General features: G+C 37.2%; 3 long non-coding RNA genes across 3 annotated transcripts in view; 2 read left to right on the top strand and 1 right to left on the bottom strand.

Moving 5' to 3' along the window:
* Positions 1–202: 202 nt before the first annotated feature.
* Positions 203–21,653, top strand: part of LOC127874761 (uncharacterized) — a 178,690-nt gene continuing 157,239 nt past the window's right edge. The window contains exon 1 of the long non-coding RNA XR_008047080.1: positions 203–523. This is a non-coding gene — a long non-coding RNA (uncharacterized LOC127874761). The remainder of the gene's footprint in view (positions 524–21,653) is intronic.
* LOC127874767 (uncharacterized) lies at positions 1,802–3,493 on the bottom strand. Its single transcript, XR_008047087.1, has 3 exons — positions 2,566–3,493; positions 2,341–2,415; positions 1,802–2,235 (listed from the first exon to the last, which is right to left on the bottom strand). It is a non-coding gene; the product is annotated as an uncharacterized LOC127874767 (long non-coding RNA).
* Positions 12,100–16,408, top strand: LOC127874764 (uncharacterized). Its single transcript, XR_008047084.1, has 2 exons — positions 12,100–14,106; positions 14,284–16,408. It is a non-coding gene; the product is annotated as an uncharacterized LOC127874764 (long non-coding RNA).

Below are 21,653 nucleotides of genomic sequence, written 5' to 3'. Positions count from 1 at the left end.
GCCTAGGATCATGAAACTTCATAGGTAGATTGATCATGACTGGCAGATGACCCCTATTGATTTTCCGGTCACTGGGTCAAAGGTCAAGGTCACAGTGACTCAAAATAGTAAAATTGTTTCCGGATGATAACTCAAGAATGCTTAGGCCTAGGCTCATGAAACTTCATAGGTAGATTGATCATGACTGGCAAATGATCCTTATTGATTTTCAGGCCACTAGGTCAAAGGTCAAGGTCACAGTGACTCAAAATAGTAAAATGGTTTCTGGATGATAACTCAAGAATGCTTACGCCTAGGATCATGAAACTTCATAGGTAGATTGATCATGGCTGGCAGATGACCCCTATTGATTTTCAGGTCACTAGGTCAAAGGTCAAGGTCACAGTGACTCGAAACAGAAAAATGGTTTCCAGATGATAACTCAAGAATGCTTACGCCTAGGATCATGAAACTTCATAGGTACATTGATCATGACTGGCAGATGACCCCTATTGATTTTCAGGTCACTAGGTCAAAGGTCAAGGTCACAGTGACTCGAAACAGTAAAATGGTTTCCAGATGATAACTCAAGAATGCTTACGCCTAGGATCATGAAACTTCATAGGTACATTGATCATGACTGGCTGATGACCCCTATTGATTTTCAGGTCACTAGGTCAAAGGTCAAGGTCACAGTGACTGGAAACAGTAAAATGGTTTGAGGATGATAACTCAAGAATGCTTAGGCCTAGGATCATGAAACTTCATAGGAACATTGATCATGACTGGCAGATGACTCCTATTGATTTTCAGGTCACTAGGTCAAAGGTCAAGGTCACAGTGGCTTGAAGCAGTAAAATGGTTTCCTGATGATAACTCAAGAATGCTTACGCCTAGGATCATGAAACTTCATAGGTACATTGATCATGACTGGCAGATGACCCCTATTGATTTTCAGGTCACTAGGTCAAAGGTCAAGGTCACAGTGACTCGAAATAGTAAAATGATTTCCAGATGATAACTCAAGAATGCTTACGCCTAGGATCATGAAATTTCATAGGTGCATTGATCATCACTGGCAGATGACCCCTATTGATTTTCAGGTCACTAGGTCAAAGGTCAAGGTCACAGTGACAAAAACCGTATTGGGGGCATGCATGTTTTACAAACAGCCCTTGTGTTAAATGTCGGTGCATCAGAAGTGTCTTTTTTCATAATAGAGCGTTTTGCATTATTCAAGTGTCATTTTTACGTCATTTCCACAACTAACCTTCAGTGTACTCCTATCTATAATCAAAAACTCCAAAATGTCTGCCGCCAATTTGAAAGTTGTGTTGATTTGTATGGTCAACCTTAACATGCCATTGCGAAAATTTGAATATATTCATATCAAATATAGTTTTAAGATTTATCTTTCTTTAATCATCATTTCGGCAAAGAAAAATATTGACACTTTTCTATTTTGATTAGTCTACGAACGTTATGCTGCCAGTTTTAGACAGAAAGTAGATGTTTTTAATTGTTTTTAACACAATGTTTAAAGAAGTGATTATATAATCGCCATTGTTCATTAAATCCATCACAAATAGTTTGCGTTATGGAAATGACAAAATGTTGCGGTAATGATAGAAACATGGATGATATTTATGTTTGTTACACAAAGAAAATTTCGGAATAAAACAGTATACTAAAAACACAAAGCGCAATTATAAATGTATATGGAATCTGAACTTTATTAAAATGAGCATATTCATTAAAAAAAAAAACACAACAATGATTAACAAACATGGAATTCATATTCTGTTATGACTATTGTGTCGAGTATTAATTGGTCGTTATATCATAGTGCATAATGTGCCTTTTACATACACATGTAATACAAAATGTTCCTTTTACATACAACACAAAAATACAACCCTTAAAACATTTTCATATCAAAGTATAGTGGTACATGTTTAAAGATCATATTTATCTTTCATTGCCTCCCATATTGGGAGAGGTAGGGCCTGGTGACGGCCACTCAGCTTCTCTGGTTCACAGGGTAACATGGTAATGATACGATCTCTTTCGTACCAGCATTCGTCCTTTTTTTAAAGGCAAGAAATATCGATTGAGACAGACACAATGCATTGCTTAAACTTTCACACTGATATCGTCTTCTGCGGTAATCTTTCCTGGATATGGTTTACCATCATACTCGACCAAACAATAACTGTCAACAAGACTCTCATCAATACTGACTGGTACATTGAGAATCTGCAATTCAATAAATGGTAATTATAAATAGTTCATGAAACTATAATATCCTGAATACAGTCAGTGTTGATTCACTTATGTGGATGTTGATCAAACAGTAATTACCTGACAAGAAATATCAGCCCCGTTTTGTGGATCTACGATGCTGTAGTCATCCATCAGTTTGGGATTTGCAAACGGCTGGAATTAAAGAATACAAATAAAACAGTCTGCATAGAAATCTAATAAGAAACAATACTTCAGGCATGACTATCTGGTGTTAAAATGAATCAATACTGTTTTTATAATAAACATCAAACATCACGTGATGTGATTTAACGATTATCATACCTAGACCGTTGGCTGTCAGTTCATGTAACACGAACCGATTTGTTGAAGTGTTACTAAGGTCAGCTTGTCTGAGGCTGTGATCAGTGTACTCACATCATCTGTTCTCCGTCTATCATGTACGCTCAGACGGATTGGACCTCCCCTTTCAGCAGCAGGAGCAGGATCAAGCTGTCTAACCTCCGCCTCAATTGTCCTGGCCAGGAGGGTAGGCAAGGCATGCAGGAGCTCCTGTTCTTGACTCTGGGTAAATGGGCAGTTCCGCCACGCCTGCTGGTGGGCAATGTGTCTATCGTCTGACGGAAGACACCGATGGTAAAGAATACATATGCTGACATTAAGACATTGCTGGCAATATTGGATAACTTGAGCTGTATATGCAATGTATCTAAATATGTAAATAATATCATGGAACATGTTGCAGCTATAAAAAAGGAAATTTGATCATTCACTGAAAAAATAACTATCTTCCATTAACAAGAAAACAACTCTATATTCATCTCACCGCTCAAACCTATAATTTTGACATATGACCTACAAGGCGGAACATTTAGCCACTCAAAGTGTAAGTATACACATGCATGTAAAATATGCATACACATATGAATTTAGACCATTAAGAAATGTAGACATGAAGGTATACCTTGTTGAAAGTATTTTGTATCAATTATCATCATTTGAGAGGTCTAGTTAAAGAAAAAGTAAAATAACACAAGCAAAAGATATCAATAAAATGTATTCAGTTTTTGTAAATTGATTTGCAGCACTCAGATAACTATATTTGCCGTAACTATCAGGGTTCGACGTTAACCTTAAATTCAACTTGTCTTGCTGGGCAGGTAGTTTGAAAATCTACTTGCCCTGAACTAAAAGCCACTTGCCTATACATTTTTCGGTAAACCTCAACTTTTTTTAACAATGAACATTGAACCATTTACATAATAATTGTTGCAAATATGAAATATTTAGACCAAAGCCATGTCTATAAAGACTTAAGATGTTAATTTTAACTGAAATGTAATGGAAAGGTTGAAAAAAATACAAGTTGAAAGCCGTTCCCTGAAATCCCAAACAATTTTTCACATTTGTATGGTGTTTCTTAAATTAAATGTTAAAATCTATATGAGGTGCACATGCGCATAATGCATAGTTAGTATTGACTTCTCTAAACAAAAATTGCTTAAGTAAATTTGTTCATTAAGCAGTTTATTCCAGATTTGTTTTTACTATATTCACATAGAGTTTTCTGTGTGCCTTTTTTTCCCACTTGCCCAACCGGACAACTAGATTATAAAATAACTTGCCCAGATCCAATTTTAACTTGTCAGGGGCAAAAGGACAACTGTAAATGGTGAGCCCTAAACTAAGTAATTATGTAAAATACATTAATTGTATTGTTTTAATTAATCATATCAGAAAATTGCATTCTTGGAACAGGAACCAAAATTCTCTCTAAATTTAATATTGGACCATCTTCCGTTATTGCAGATACCTCCCCTTTCATGCCATTCACAAGTGTTCTGTCAAAAGGATTTCATTCAAAAAGTCCCATAAATTTGTACAGTTTATTTGTTTATAATCCTAAGACGGCTTCAGCTTGATACCATATGTATGTTCATATGCTTGTGGTGAAAACTACAATAAACAAAAAACCATTATAAAACATGTCATTAAAAATATAAGGCAATGATCAAAATCTACACTGTTTGACTAGAAACGATGACTTTTGGCAATATAAAGAGTACCCACAACATAGAGATATAACGTACATTATGAGACCAAACTCTATGCAAATAATATTCACAGCTGCTCTGTACCAATATGTTTGGTTAATTAGGTGTTTCGTTGGGCGCAGTGTAGTGGTACTTCCCTAAATCTGAATATAGCTACTGATGTTTAAAATAAACGTTTTGCATACAGAATATTTATCTTTCAACCCAAAGATTATTATTAACTACTGGCGCTGAATAAGACAAACGTTAATTATGAACTAAAAGGTTGAACAAAGAACATAAAACATTTGTAGCAGAAAGGAAAACACCGTTACAAAACACTATTACTGGTACGTCATACAGTGATTCGGCATTCTATTTTAGGATAACTAGCTGCAACGCGGGAATCATTACAGGAGACAAAAACGCCTTTTTAGCAAATGACAAGGTGCGCTATGTGCATATGCAATAAAGAAAATACATCATCTATGAAATAAACCGAAATATGGAACTTACAGAGTGGTGCAGGACCATAAAAGCCATAAAAGAAGCCATGGCCTAAAGCGTGTCTTTTGGAAACCCATCAAAGCATAAAAGACCGAACATTCCGAATATTTTCAAGAACGGAACACTCCAAAGTACCAAATTAACAGTCGAACAAGCCAAGAAAAGTATATTTCCATTGACAGTTAATCAGACTGTAGCAATACCAAACGCAGATGAAAACAAGCAGAATTATTAAACCAATACTGGTCAGAACACTCCCCGTCATATATCTTAATGATATAACTTTAAACTTAATATTTTGCAATAGTAAAACTATACATATGCTTTATGGAAATAATGAAACTTATATTAAACTTATTTATGTTTTAATACGTTTCAAGACGGTTTTTCACCAACATGTAACGAAGGAAATGACTGTAACTTCCATGGTAATGCCCACGAGAGGCACTTTCAGCAGCGAACTTACATAATTTCTATAAAATGTATCAAATTTCTTATACATATAACTTAAACATAACATTGTGCATACAACTTGAAACAAAAACTTGTTGACACTGTTTGAGTCAATTCTCTATAGATCCACTCAAGTTTCTTCATCAAATGTTCAAGGCTGTATCAAACCAGAATCCAGGAAATCCATCCGTTGGGTGTAGTCACAGTATCTACCTTTCCATTTCACTCAATAATCCACTCTAACTTTAATTTCTTTTGATTCACACTAATTAAATGACTAGTTTCACTGACTTATAATCACGTAATTTTCACTTTGAGGTCATGATTCATTAAATCACTTAGCAATAAAACCAATTCACTGATTGGGCGCGTGTATTTCACTGGTGTATCCTCCTGGAGACATCGAACAACTGCTTTCCTCACGAGCGCATCAGCACTTCTTAGGCCAAAAAGAAAAATAGTTGTGTTTCAGGTCACCTCTTGAAAAAAGTAGGGTAGGTAGGTAGGAAAAACTTAATATTATTTAAAATTCTTTTTATTTTTCATGTTTTCCATAAATCAGTGTAAAGTATTGAACACTGTTCTAATATCTAAATATAGCAGTTTGGATCAGTTATATCAAATATTTGTTGTTAGATAGTTTTGGCTAAGATTTTTAAAGTTTCACTTTAGGCCAAATAATGAAAATAAGCCCCGCCCACAGTGGCCATGTTTGTTGGCCATGAATCATAATTTCTTCACGGAATCTGCAAGAGGTCTACCAAAATATCATCCCTACCAAAAATCGATAACATCGGATACGAGTTTTGGAGATTTATGAAAATTTTCACACAAAAAATCAGTTTTGTTGCCATAGCAACCAGACATCTGCGTGGAATTGAATTATTTGACAGAATTTATAGCAGGACTATATCGGGAGTCATGGAGTTTGAATAAGAATTCAAAGACTTTGTTCCGGCATGATGAAAACATTTGTTCAAATTGACGGACAAAATGGACGACGCCATGTTTACAATCAAACGGAACGCCGGATATCGATTTTGCGGGAAAAACAGGCTGGTCCCCCTATTGCACAATGTGTATAATATAAAGCGTTCGCGGCGACGGGATGCAATTTGCAGGTCACAATACAATAATTCTGGTAATGGCCGAATTCGACCGGACGGAGATGGAAAAAAATCGCCGAACTCGGAACTCGACGCGGAAAAATTAACAAAAAAGGCAAATATTGGATAATAAGTTTTTGGGTCGGCCCCAAAAAGATAGGGTCCGTCGGATGACCGGAAACACAACTATTTTTCTTTTTGGCCTTATGGTTTGCTCAACTACTGCCATTGACCACTGATTCTGTGCAAAGTGTTATCTTGAAGTAGAACTATTTCCCCTTTTTTGAGATTTGGGCTCTCCTGTTGCCATTTCCGTCTGGTCTGAAGCTGATCTAAGTATCGTTCCTTCCACCTTTTCCAGATAATGTCAGAGAGAACCTGCACATGTTTCCATTGAGTTTTATAGCAGTCCTTTTTTCCTAAGTTATTTGATATAACAGGTATCTCACCTTGCTTTTGAGTTAACATTAGGTTTGGCGACAAAATAAGAGGGTCCATTGAATCGGTGTCCACAGCCACAATGGGTCGCGCGTTCATGACTGCAGTTACCTCAGCCATTAATGTATAATACCTCATGAGTTAATTGTTTCAGGGGTTTTAGCAACATGCTGTCTAAAATCTTTCTTGTTCATCGTTTTCTGTAGTAGTCCGTGAATTTCCTGCAATTTTGTATTTGGTATCCGAATTGTCATAGTCACGGAATTTAGAACCAGGCCGAGAAATGTAATTTCCTGCGCTGGTCTGTCTATTTTCTTGTAGTTTATCTGAAAACTGAGCTCGCGTAATAGCCGTAAAAGTTCAAGGAGTGCCATGTGACAAACTTCAAACAAATTTCCCAGGATTAAGAAATCTTCTAGATAGACCACTATTGCATTCAATCCTCGTTTCTTCATTATTGCTCGCACGGCCTGGGTCAGGGAACTAAACAGCAGGGGTGATCGGGAGGCCTCAAACGGGAGCCGCGTGTTGACCATGTATGTTTCCTTGGATTCATTAGAAAAACGCCATTTAAGAATAGTTGCTGCATAATTTGATGGGTGTATTCGAACACTTCTGTAGGCATTTTGAAGGTCTAACTTTGCCATATAACAATATTGTGACATTAAATCCATGGCATCCTTGGTCGACTGGTATTTGAACGTTTCCGTGTCTGCGAAGTCATTCACCGCGCAACCTGCTGGTCGACAACCATTGTGAATTATTCGTATTTTTGATGGATCATTTCCCTTGGGTATAGCTCCGAGTGCTGAAATGATGGTAGGCTTTTCTTCGACTATTTTATAATGTCCATTTTCATATCCGTAAGAATTTGGGCCTCTGTTTGCGCGCGTGGAAGGTTTAGTGGCCGAAGAATAGTTCTCTACTTCTACACTGGTATGTATCTGCGTCGGGTTTATAATGTGAAGTCCATTTTTAATTCCCAAAAGAAGAAATTCACGATCTGCGTAGTGGGTCGGTAGGTATCGTTCCCATGCCTTATAATTTAGTGACTTAGGTCGGTATTCTGGTTTTTATACCCCCACAAACGAAGTTTAGGGGGGTATATAGGAGTGAGCTTGTCGGGCGGTCGGTCTGTTGATCTGTCGGTCCGTATCAAGTGTCCGCTCTCTTATTCAATCTGTTTTCATCCGATCTTCATCAAACTTGGTCAGATGTTGTATCTAGATTATGTCTAGGTCAAGTTCGAATATGGGTCATGTTAGGTCAAAAACTAGGTCATAGGGTCACTTAGTGCGTTTTTTAACATTCAGCATGGGGTCCGCTCTCTAATTCAAGTAGTTTTCATCTGATCTTCACCAAACTTGGTCAGAAGTTTTATCTAGATGATCTTAAGGCCAAGTTCGAACATGTGCCATGCCAGATCAAAAACAATGTATGTCATGGGGTCACGTAGTACATTTTACACATTCAGCATGGTGTCCGCTCTCTAATTCAAGTAGTTTACATCCGATCTTCAACAAACTTGGTCAGAAGTTGTATCTAGATTATGTGTAGGTCAAGTTTGAATATGAGCCATGTTGGGTCAAAAACTAGGTCATTGGGTCACTTAGTGCGTTTTAAACATTGAGCATGGTGTCTGGTGTTGTTTTTGTGAAAACAACACTCAAAATATTCTGAGTCAATGAGGCATGTGGGGTATTCTTCAAGTCTGTGACAAAGCTCTAGTTTTATTTGTTTGCATATGAGCGCGTTGATTCTAAAGAATGCATCTTAGGGTGTCTGTAATGACAATTGTTTCCAAACGGACATGACCCCCTGGCTTTGAAAATTCTACAGTCTTCTACGCTGTGGTGATGGTTGATCGCCGAAGTCACAGCGGGCTTTGTTATACCCCCACAAACGAAGTTAAGGGGGGTATATAGGAGTGAACTTGTCTGTCGGTCGGTAGGAAGGTCGGTCTGTCTGTCGGTCAGTATTAGGTGTCCGCTCTCTAATTTAAGAAGTTTTCATCCAATCTTCACCAAACTTGGCCAGAAGTTGTATCTAGCTGATGTCTAGGCCAATTTCGAACATTGGCCTTGCCGGGTCAAAAACTAGGTCACGGGGTCACTTCGTGCGTTTTAAACATTCAGCATGTTGTCCGCTCTCTAATTCAAGTAGTTTTCATCCGATCTTCACCAAACTTGGTCAGAAGTTGTATCTAGATGATGTCTAGGCCAAGTTCGAACATGGGCCTTGCCGGGTCAAAAACTAGGTCACGGGGTCACTTAGTGTGTTTTAAACATTTAGCATGTTTTCCGCTCTCTAATTCAATTAGTTTTCATCAGAGTTTCACCAAACTTGAGCAGAATTTGTATCTAGATGATGTCTAGGCCACGTTCGAACATGGGTCATGGCAGGTCAAAAACTAGGTCACAGAGTCACTTAGTGCGTTTTAAACATTGAGCATGCTTTTCGCTCTCTAATTCAAGTAGTTTTCATCCAATCTTCACCAAACTTGGTCAGAAGTTGTATCTAGATGATGTCTAGGTCAAGTTCGAATATGGGTCATGCTGGGTCAAAAACTAGGTCACTGGGTCACTTAGTACGTTTTACACATTCAGCATGGTGTCTGCTCTCTAATTCAAGTAATTTTCACCCGATCTTCACCACACTTGGTCAGAAGCTGTATCTAGATGATGTGTAGGTCAAGTTCGAACATGGGTCATGCAGGGTCAAAAACCAGGTCACAGGGTCACTTAGTGTGTTTTAAACATTGAGCATGGTGTCTGCTGTTTTTTGTGAAGACAACATGCAAGATATTCTGTGTCAATGCGGCATGTGGGGGTATTTGTCACATCTGTGACAAAGCTCTAGTTCTTTTAGGAACTAACATGTGAAGTTCCATATGTGGTGAAAAAGTCCCCCACTTGAAGTTATGTTCGGCCTGGAGCTCTCGATAATGGTAGTCGTAACCCATGACACTAGACCACTTGTAAATGTCCGCGAATTCAAATATCCTTGTGGTGTATGTGTGGTGTATGCTAAGTAGTATTCCACTTCTTGACGTTGTAGCAGGTTAGTCAAAAGAAGGTGATTGAGAAGCCTCATGTTTGCAGCACCGCATTCTTCTATCCTAATGCCCAAGTATGGGTGTTCATCATCTGATTTTAGCACTTTGTCTCACTTTCCTTTGATCGGAGCACATACTCCTTCCGTCTGTTTTGCCTCTTACGCTTGCTCTTTTCCGTCAAAAATTGATCTATATGAACGGCTTTTTTACTCTTTGCTTTCATTGTTAGAACGGAACGAGGGTCCATGAAATGCATATTTGTTTGCCAATGAGTGGTTTTAACATGTGGCTCGCTAAATTTGCCAAGCAGGTCATCTTAACTCTTACCAGCTGCGTCCAACGTGACCTTGTTGGGAACTGGGTCAACGGTTGCTGTTTGTGGTGGGGCAGATGTTTCTTGCTAGTCCATCCACTTAAAAACTTCCTTGCGAATTAATTCTGCACTGCCTAATGGCACACCGATGCTCCAGAGCTCTTGTTCATTAACTAGTTGCAATAAGTCTTTTGTGCACAGGTCTTCTTGTTTAAAAATCTGGGTCACTTTTGCACAGACACGCATTCATTAATGACCTGTATGCAAAGGCGGGCTGATAAGCAGGAAACCATGTGACCCAGCTAGGGGCCCAGAAAGGGCAGCGCAGCATTGCTCATTCGTCTAAATACAATTAAGGAGCTTAATTACACAAAGGAATTCAAATAGGATTTAAGGTGCAGTTTTAACAGTAACTGGTTGTGCAGATTTCCCAGTTCAGTTCTTTTAATACTTTCAGGGTTATAAGTCTTCCGGTTTGTGCCGGAATTTTGGTTTTTCAGGGAACCAAAAGGTCGTTTTTGTAATTCATGTAAATTCGATGAGATAATTTAGGGGGACGGGGGTAGGGGGTGACCCCCCTAACATTGTCCAAGCAACACGAAACGTTTATCAAGCAAACAAAAACACGGAAATGAAAATATACGCTTGTAATGGATATTGCGGAACGTGTTTCGTTGAACAAGCTGCAATTTTGTAAATTAACAAAAGCAGGTGCCCGAAAGAGTAATCGTTCTTAACATTGTATTCCGCGCGAAAAATAAAGGGAGGCAAGCGTTTGCGACATTGTCGAATCATTTACGTCAAACGAGCACGCAACTGTTAAGTATGTCGGAGGTAAACTATTAAACCAAATGACTGCTTAATACTACCAGAAAGAGAAGACATGGTGGCATCATCAATGGTGTTTAATGACAAGACTGTCATCTGCCACCCAGTGTGGTTTATGACACCCCGGGATGACACCGTGTTGTTAGTTAAGTCTGGATAATATCTGATCAAAACGAGATAATCGGATTATGCAGAACAAACGGGCAATTCAACACTGGAATGCAAAGGATTACGCGATTTTAATATTGATGCAAATAATCAAATGATAAATATTGCGTTTGATTTAATTAAATGTTTTTTTTTAATGTGTCAACGTGTTTCTTTTCCTAGACAAATACCAAAAAATGCACGTTTTTCAAACATTTTTCTGTTATAACACAAGCTTAACATCTCCTCTATTAGAAAAACTTTATTTCGTACAATTTGCATGACAAACAAAAAAAAATACAAAAAGAAAGAAATTCATCCGTTGAATAATCGGCGCTTTCTTATATATGTTACCGGTTGTTAGGCAGTAGTGTAATGGCGGACGCGGAGAGTATTCAGGGGAGATAATTGGGTAATTACTAAATTCTGGAACGGTCTATTGAATGACGTCAGAGGATTCCCATACTTCATTTTAAAAATTAAATCTATTGGTTGTTTATTTACAAATCGGAGTGAAAAACACTTTTGATGGTGTGTGAATTACTATAAAGTGTATTGTTACCGATTCATTAATGTTTATTTTGAACGGGAAATAACCGTTTAAATGAGGAACGGTCATGTAATCTATGTGTTTCTGCTGTTTGAAACGATCGGAAATTGAAGCTATATTGGACATACTTCTGTCCGACCAAAAAATGTTCCATGAGAGTAAACTTCTGAGGGCTGGTATCGAAATATTGCTGGATCAATAGTACTGATGTTTATTAAAAAAAAAAATACTATGGGCTTCCCTCCTGTGTATTAGAGACCACTAAACACATGTGCACTTACAACTTCAGTTAGGTACAATTCTCATTGAAGAAGGCTGATCTTAGCTCACCTAACCAATGAGTCCTCATGGTGAGCTATTGTGGCCAGCCTTTGTCCCGCGTCTGGCGGCATCATTTGTCTGTTTGTCATTAATAAACTTAAAGCATGTAACTACTCTGGAGGCCACATATTCAATCTTATCTTAATGAAATTTAGTCAGAATGTTTATCTTGACAATATCTGTGCAGAGTTTGAATCTAGGTCATTGTCCAAAAGCTAGGTCAACAAGTCAAACCTTAGAAATGGCACATTTACGATTCAATATTGACGCAACTTGGTCAAAATGTTTATATTGACAATATCTTGTCAAAGTTAGATTCTGGATCATGTATGTCCAAAACCTAGGTCACCAGGTCAAGTCTTTTACAAACCTTGTTATGACTCAAAAAGCCACATTTATGACTGAATCTTTATGAAACAGGGTGAGAATGTTTATCAAGGATGAATTTGAATATGGGTCATGGTGCGTCCAAATACTTGATGACGTTGGTCACCAGGTCAGATGTTAGAAAATTCTTGTTTGAAGCCTCAGTTATGTCTAAGTCTGGATGAAACTAGTTCATATTGTCTATCATGGCAATATATTGTACAGGATCTAGTGTGGGTTATGTGAGTCCAAAATAAAAAAGGTCATCATTTGCAATCTTAGAAAAATCTTGTTACCAGTCTAGACGCCACATACAAAATCATGATGAAAAATGGTGAGAATATTTATGGTATGTAAATCTGGGTCAAGTGGGGTCAAACACTCGGTCACCAGGTCAAATCTTCGACAATGTGTGTACCTTGGACTCATGAGTATGCTGCAGAGCCATCATAGCCCATTCGAAGGTGTGAAGGTGTGATTTTGAGTCCCACTTGAGGCGTGTATAAAAACAGTTTTTGAGGAGGGGGCATTAAAATTAAATTCCTTGATGATTTTAAGTTTATTTAGATTGTCACTAAATAAATATCTGCTTACACAGAGGAAATACTCATTTATGTATAGGTACATAACTTTATTAAGTGGGATATACATTTTATATGATCTATATTTAGTAAATAAGGTCAACACAAGTTTTAGTTTTTTATTTACTGTTATTTATGCCCAAGACTTACTTAGTAAACTTATAGTAAGAAAATACTTTCCATTTCAGTCAGTGTTCAAAGGTTACCTTGATCGCTGATACCACTCTGTCTGCAACAGACCATCAGCAGTTGTCGGCCAAGATTAACACCATTCTGGATCAACTTATGAAGCTGCAAACAAACTGGGAGAGCAACATGAAGTCACTGCAAGTGTCATATGAAGAGAGGCTTAAAGAGATGAGAGGTATGAGAGAGCAAATAAATGCCGCCCTTGATGAGCTGGAGAAGGCCACGCTGAAGGAAATGGATGAAGGGAAGGCCAGCTGGAATACATCTCTCAAGTTTGATATTGACTCATGCTCCAGGCTTCATACTGAGCTGACACATTTTAGTGATGCAATAAAGGAAATTGGCAAGAAAAACGAAGAGTTGGCCTTTATAGCCCATCAGAAAAGTAAAGTGATGTTAAAACATGTAGAAAAATACCTGAACAACAATTCACTACAAACAGAAGTGTCCTTTAAGTTGATTGTTTACAATGATATTATAGCATATTTATCAAATCTGTCAGGTCTTAGTCATACTACACACATTACAAAGGATTTGACTAAGAAACGCCCAGACCGTGCTATTTTAGTCACAGGGGCAAATCTATTTAGTGTGAAAATTGAATTCGTCTTTCGTAGTATCAATGGAATTTGTGGTCTGTTCAATGGACATATACTGTTTGCCCACGGCGAAACATTAAAGCTGTTGGATCTGCAGCACAAGGTGATCAGTAAATGTTTTATATCTTACTATCTATCAGACATGTGTCTAATAACCCCTTGCAAGGTAGCAGTCACTGAAGACAAAGGTATGAGTTTGTCTTGGTTAACAGTGGAAAGCTGGTGAGGGACAGTCTGCTGCAATTACCACATGACTGTAGAGGAGTAGCCCATTACCAGGGGGACCTCTATGTGACCTCCGGTACTGCTCTGTACAAGTACAATCTCACCGGCACACTCGTGAACAAGATGTATGAGGATAGATCTGCAAGAGATACAGGTACAAATATATACTATATACTACAAATATATTGTTTCAACAATGTCCGGTATATGTATCTTGTTCATTATTTAGAATGTTTATCCTTTTACTCTATCAATTATATCCTTAATATTTAAGATTGTGTTTTCCTTTTCTTCAAAATTGATCAGTTATATTTTTGTTATATCCGTGAAGTCTTGAGATGTGCAGTGAGTCCCAGTGGTGCCAAGATCTATGTTACCAACCATAGCGAACACAAGCTCCTCACCCTGGCCAAGGATGGGACTGTGATCTCAACCTTCACTGACACAGAACTACAACTCCCATTGGGAGTTCATATGACGCCTGCAGGACAAGTACTTGTTTGTGGATACGGGTCCAACACTGTCATACAGGTGGACAGAGAGGGCAAGAAGAAGATTGCTTTGTTGGCTGTAAATAAGGATGGTGTTGATGGCCCACTATCAGTCTTCTATAACTGGAAATATGGCTATGTCCTTGTTGGACAAAAAAATGACAAAATCCTGATGTTAGATTTAAAAATGAACAACATTTTCTGATACAATATCATTATTGATAATATTTTGAATGCATGTTTAGCCTGTTGCAATGTATACGGTTCTTTTAATGGCACATGTCAAATGTTTTCCTTTCACTTTACTTCTTAATTTGGATTGTGTATTAAAAGCTTTAATTAAAATAACACGCTGAATGGATTTGGCTTTGACTGTCTAAAATATTGTCAGTTCAGTTAATTAAGTACTAAAATAAACAATTTACAAATTGTGTTAAGTTTTATCGTAACATTTTTCTTATAACTTTAATTACGTTATTACCCACGTCATTATATAAATTTGAATGAAGCACTTTATACTGTAAACCTTTTTGTTGAAACAAGTAACTATTTATGATGTAAAATTGTTTTGTGTTATTATACATGTATTGCCTTAAAGATTATTATAACTTTTATTATTATATTTCATACACTGTTATTATTAAAAGCATGTAGTTTATTATTATACTATGGTGTTTTTATGTTCCCGGTAGGGTGGCATATAGCAGTTGAACTGTCCGTCAGTATGTCAGTCTGTCCGTCCGTCCGTCTGAAGAAAAAACTTTAACGTTGGCCATAACTTTTACAATATTGAAGATAGCAACTTGATATTTGGCATGCACGTGTATCTTATGAAGCTGCACATTTTGAGTGGTGGAAGTTCAAGGTCAAGGTCATCCTTCAAGGTCAAAGGTCGAAAAATATATTCAAAGCGGCGTTGTCATGAACTGTAAATTTTGAGTGGTGGAAGTTCAAGGTCAAGGTCATCCTTCAAGGTCAAAGGAAAAAAAATTAATTAATTCAAAGCAGCGTTCTCATGAAGCTGCACATTTTGAGTGGTGGAAGTTCAAGGTCAAGGTCATCCTTCAAGGTCAAAGGTCAAAAAAATAATATTTCAAAGCGGCGCAATAGGGGGCATTGTGTTTCTGACGAACACATCTCTTGTTTTTTATAAGAAGAAGGTCATTAAACAGATATTTCATTGACATTTGGGAACAGTTTGTCAAATTATTTTCCTCCGCATTGACCACAGGAAGCATAACAAAATATTGCATTCTTCACGTCAGGAAAACTATTTTAAAGTTCCCAAATGTCAATGAAATACCTGTGTAATGTTAAACACTATTATATTTATTTCATGGTCAATACCAAAACTTTTTCTGCTATCTTGATAACACTATTGCCCAATTTCTTCTACCATAACTTATGAATTAATTGTATAATGCATGTATAATGTAGACTATGAGCCTACATTTATTCGATATTTGCTCACCTTAGGATTACGTGCTCCGGCTACTTTTTGACACAGTTCCTTATAATCATGGCCCTTTGCACCAAACGTGCCACACTCTTTGGGTTACATGGCTAATAAAGCCTTTATTAACAAAAGTACTTAACAAAAAGTCTCTCAAATCACATTAAAAACATTACATAGCGTAGAGATCTTGTGCTAAATTGACCCTCTTGTTTTGTAATAAGATTACAGGGTAATGTTTTATAGTATTTTTGTGATAAGGGGATTGATTTTTTGAGCTGTGTAATTATATGGGTGTGATATGTACAAATGAGATGTAATTCATAGTTGATTGTTAATGTACTGCTATTGTATTATAGAGATATTATTACCCCTGCTCTGCAGAAGTTGGTTTTTAGTCCAATAATTGTTAATAGTTACATATTTTGTAATGATTATAGTTCACTGGATTGAATAGTTTGCATCGTTATTTAAACTTAAATTGATATAATAAACATACATTAAGTTGAAAAGTATTTTGTGATTTATAATTACCTCTACAACAGTCTGCTTCTCTGCTTTGAGTTATTGACTTTAAAGGACTTTTTAAGGTATTGATGTGAAAAGAGTAATAAAACTACTGATTTTAAAATAAAAGTATCTTTTGAACATTCCCTTTGTAGAACTGCTAAATTGAACAAGTTAGTGTTGTAAATGCATTAAATGATGATTTGGGGAAATAAATATTTAAAATGCGTGCAAGATACTAGAATGCGGTCTAAGGTTAGAGTATAATCAAATTGTGTATGAGCTGCATCATGCAAAAATGGGTCTTATGCAAACATAGGTCTTAAGCAATATGTAGCCTGCAATCATGCAGTCTGGTCAGAAGCTATGCTGTCCGCATGAAGTCACGCAATGATTTGTGGTCTCATTAGCGGACAGGGTAGATCCTGATCAGAATGACTTTATATGCAGGCTGGTCTTTAGCTACGCTAGCAGCAGATGAAATAAGACCCATTTTCACATGATACAGCTCATACAATATCTATACTCTAACTCACATGATAAATTGCAATATATTAAAGCTTTGCTGTTTATACAAATATACAAACACTTTTATAATTAGATGCCTGCTGTGAATGCCTTTCATTGTTTAATTAATGTGGACAGATGCATTACACACAATATATCCTCTTGGTGAGGAATTAAGTTTCAAATTGCCGTTAAAATAAAGATGCTGGAGTTTGTAAAAGCTTAATTTTGTGGATTGATTTTTAGCTCCATTGGCCAAAGGCCAGCGGGGCTTATGTCATGGTCCTGTGTCCGTCGTGTGTGCGTGCGTCCGTGCGTGCGTGCGTCCGTGCGTTAACTTTTTCTTTAAACATCTTCTCCTAAACTACTGGTCCAATCCTGATGAAATTTCTCAGGAATGTTCCTGTGGTGAACCTCTTTCAAATTTGTTCAAATTATGCCCCTGGGGTCAAATTTTACTTTGCCCCTGGGGGTCAAAAAATTGAAAATTTGCTTATATAAGGCCTATTTTGTGCAAACTTTATAAATCTTCTTGTCAAGAACCATTGGGCCTAGGGCTAACAAACTTGGTATGTAGTGACATCTTATAGTCCTCTACCAAGTTTGTTCAAATTATGCCCCTGGGGTCAAATTTTACCCTGCCCCGGGTGGTCAAAAAATTGAAAATTTGCTTATATAAGGCCTATTTTGTGCAAACTTTAAAAATCTTTTTGTCCATAACCGTATGGCGTAGGGCTACCAAACTTGGTATGAAGTGACATCTTATAGTCCTCTACCAAGTTTGTTCAAATTATGCCCCTGGGGTCAAATTTGACCCTGCCCCGGGGGGTTAAAAAATTGAAAATTTGCTATATAAGGCCTATTTTGTGCAAACTTTAAAAATCTTCTTGTTCATAACCATTGGGCCTAGGGCTACTAAATTTGCTATGTAGTGACATCTTATAGTTTTCTACCACATTTGTTCAAACTATGCCCCTGGGGTCAAATTTGAACCTGTCCCAGGGGGTTAGAAAATTGAAAATTTGCTTTTATAAGGCCTATTTTGTGCAAACTTTAAAAATCTTCTTGTCCATAACCATTGGGCCTAGGGCTACCAAATTTTATATGTAGTGACATCTTATAGTCCTCTACCAAGTTTGTTCAAATTATGCCTCTGGGGTCAAATTTGACCCTAACCCGGGGGAGTTGAAAAATCGAAAATTTGCTTATATAAGTCCTATTTTGTGCAAACTTTAACAATCTTTTTAACCATAACCATTGGGCCTAGGGCTACCAAATTTGCTATGTAGTGACATCTTATAGTCTTCTACCAAGTTTGTTCAAATTATGCCCCTGGGGTCACATTTGACTCTGCCCCGAGGGGTCAAAAAAATTGAACATTTGCTTATATAAGGCCTATTTTGTGAAAACTTTAAAAATCTTCTTGTCCATAACCATTAGGCCAAGGGCTACCAAATTTGGTTTGTAGTGACATCTTATTGTCCTCTACCAAGTTTGTTCAAATAAAGCCCTTGGGGTCAAATTTGACCCTGCCCCGGGGGGTCAAAAAATTGAAAATTTGCTTATATAAGGCCTTTTTTGTGAAAACTTTTAAAATCTTCTTGTCCATAAACATTGGGCTTAGGGCTACCAAATTTGGTATGTCGTGACATCTAATAGTCCTCTACCAAGTTTGTTCAAATTATGCCCCTGGGGTCAAATTTGACCCCGCCCTGGGGGGTCAAAAAATCGAAAAATTGCTAATATAAGTCCTATTTTGTGCTACTTTAAAAATCTTCTTGTCCATAACCGTATGGCATAGGGCTACCAAATTTGGTATGTGATGACATCTTATAGTCCTCTACCAAGTTTGTTCAAATAAAGTCCCTGGGATCAAATTTGACCGTTCCCCAGGGGTCACAAAATTGAACATATGCTTATATTGGGTCCATTTGTGCAAACTATAAAAATCTTATTGTCCATTACCATTGGGCCTATTTCTATCAAATTTCGTAGGTAGTGACATCTAATAGTTCTCTACTTAGTTTTTTCAAATTATGCCCCTGGGAACAAATTTGACCTTGCCCCAGGGGTCACAAAATGAACAAACGCTTAAATAAGGCCTATTTTGTGCAAACTTCAAAAATCTTCTTGTTCTTAATTATAGAGCCTAGGGCTACTAAATTTGGTATGTTGTGATATCTAATAGTTCTCTACCAAATTTGTTCAAATTATTCCCCAGGGCTCAAATTTGACCCTGTCCCGGGAGGTCACAAAACTGAACATATGACGTTTACCAGGGAAGATTACTGCGGCCGTGTGGCTGTGACCAACAACAACAACAACATCTTGTAAACATGAGATAAAACCCTGTCATTTAGTGCCATTTTAGTTCAGATGGTGACTGCTTACAAAGATATTAAGTAAGAACATGTGTTCTGAATGTTTTTCTTATAAACTGAAAAAAGTCGGGATTTATTTAAATATGTCGAAAGTGACCATATATCCGGATAAAAAAAATTCGGATGACATGTTTATTTAATGTATTTTTTGTAGTGTTTAAACCAGTTTAATAATATCTTATTGATTTTAAAACACAACTTCCATGAACATAATTGTTTCCAGAAAAGTCAATATATGATACTGCATTGTAAACTTAAACTTTGTATCCAAGAGAAGGTGTTTGAATTAATGAAGTGCAATGTTCTTGACAATCGTATATGCTGCTTTTTAATAACTAATGATTCATTGTTCCATTTGTCAATTGTGACTCATGAATTGTGGAGATATGATTGTCAATTGCTCAACGATCCATATAAATTTATGATCATTTTATAATTTTCTTAATATAAGTTATGAATTGATCTTAGAAGTCAAATGTATTACTTAATTAAATACATTTATAAATATAAGAAATAATCTTTAGATTATCATAATATTCTTAGGCCTGTAAGTCTAAGGGAAGTGTGGGTTGTTAATTATATTTATGCCCCTCTTCGAAGAAGAGGGTGTTAATTGTTTTGCACATGTCGGTCCGTCCGTCGTCCGTTTGTCCGTCCACCAGATGGTTTCTGGATAAGAACTCAAGAACGCTTTGGCCTAGGATCATGACACTTCAAAGGTACATTGATCATGACTCGCAGATGACCCCTGTTGATTTTGAGGTCACTATGCCAAAGGTCACGGTGACCCGAAATAGTAAAATGTTTTCCGGATGATAACTCAAGAACGCTTATGCCTATGATCATGAAACTTCATAGGTACATTGATCATGACTCGCAGATGACCCCTATTGATTTTCAGGTCACTAGGTCAAAGGTCAAGGTCACGGTGACCGGAAATAGTAAATTGGTTTCCGGATGATAACTCAAGAACGTTTTATGCCTAGGATCATGAAACTTCATAGGTGCATTGATCATGATTCGCAGATGACCCCTTTTGATTCTAAGGTGAAAGGTCAAGGTCACTGTGACCCCAAATAGTAAAATGTTTTCTGGATGATAACTCTCGAACGCTTTTTCCTAGGATCATGAAACTTCATAGGTACATGGATCATGACTCGCAGATTACCCCTATTGATTTTCAGGTCACTAGTTCAAAGGTCACGGTGACTCAACTTAGAAAAATGGTTTCCGGATTATAACTCAAGAACGCTCACGCCTAGGATCATGAAACTTCATAGGTACATTTATCATGACTCACAGATGACCCCTATTGACTTTCAGGTCACTTGGTCAAAGGTCAAGGTCACGGTGACTTCACACAGTAAAATTGTTTCCGGATGGTAACTAAAGAAAGCTTACGCCTAGGATCATGACTCACAGATGGACCCCTATTGATTTTCAGGTCACTAGGTCAAAGGTCAAGGTCACAGTGCCAAAAAACGTATTCACTCAATGGCTGCCACTACAACTGACAGCCCATATGGGGGGCATGCATGTTTTTTACAAACAGCCCTTGTTTGAGATGATTCTTTACAAAGAAGGATGCTACTATTGTTTTTGTTATAAATGTGTGAAAGCCTCTAAGAAGGAACCATAGATTATTAACCCTTTACCAAACACCAACAGGATTTTACGGGTTTATAGCTGACGACTTTATGAATAATTATGATAAAATGAGAAATTGCTCAAGATGAGCAATATCTCCTTTTATCACAATTATTTCTATCCTACCTGATTATTTCCTTAATATTCCATTACAATTTAATTGTCGTCTGCAACCTTTTTTCAAATTGGGAAAGTCCAATGAATTATTTAGTTAAAGTCCAGACAAACTTGGATAAGATAGCGCCTGCATGCGCACGCAGTGAACCTTTATTATAGTTCTAGTGAGCTTACTGCAAGCGGCTCGAAAACCAGACAGTTGCTTCTATGAGTTATGTCCTACTATAACATAATAAGCGCATTACCGTTATTTCACCATAATAAAGGCTTCGTGGAGGATTACAATCTGAATCAATCAAAAATATAAATTCACAAGTATGCTTTCTACAGATTTAATGCAATTTTGATATAAAGTTCCAATCTTGGTGAAGATAGGATAAATTTGTTGGTTAAATGGAACTAAAAAAAATACCAATCAAAGACGATAACTCAGCAGTTCATGGGGCAATTTGGTCAGTTATCATAATTATCCAAGATGCTGTTTTTAACTCTTTAGCTCGGCTGTTTTTGGAGAAAACCCGAGGTATTGTCATAGCCAGCTCTTACGCCGTCCGCCTTGCTAAAACCTTAACATTGGCTCTTAAATCAAAGTGCTTCC

The sequence above is a fragment of the Dreissena polymorpha genome, chromosome 3 (genome assembly GCF_020536995.1).
Source record: "Dreissena polymorpha isolate Duluth1 chromosome 3, UMN_Dpol_1.0, whole genome shotgun sequence".
Classification (NCBI taxonomy): Eukaryota; Metazoa; Mollusca; class Bivalvia; order Myida; family Dreissenidae; genus Dreissena; species Dreissena polymorpha.
Note: the sequence above shows the minus strand (reverse complement) of the source record. Positions and strands in the feature narration are given on the sequence as shown.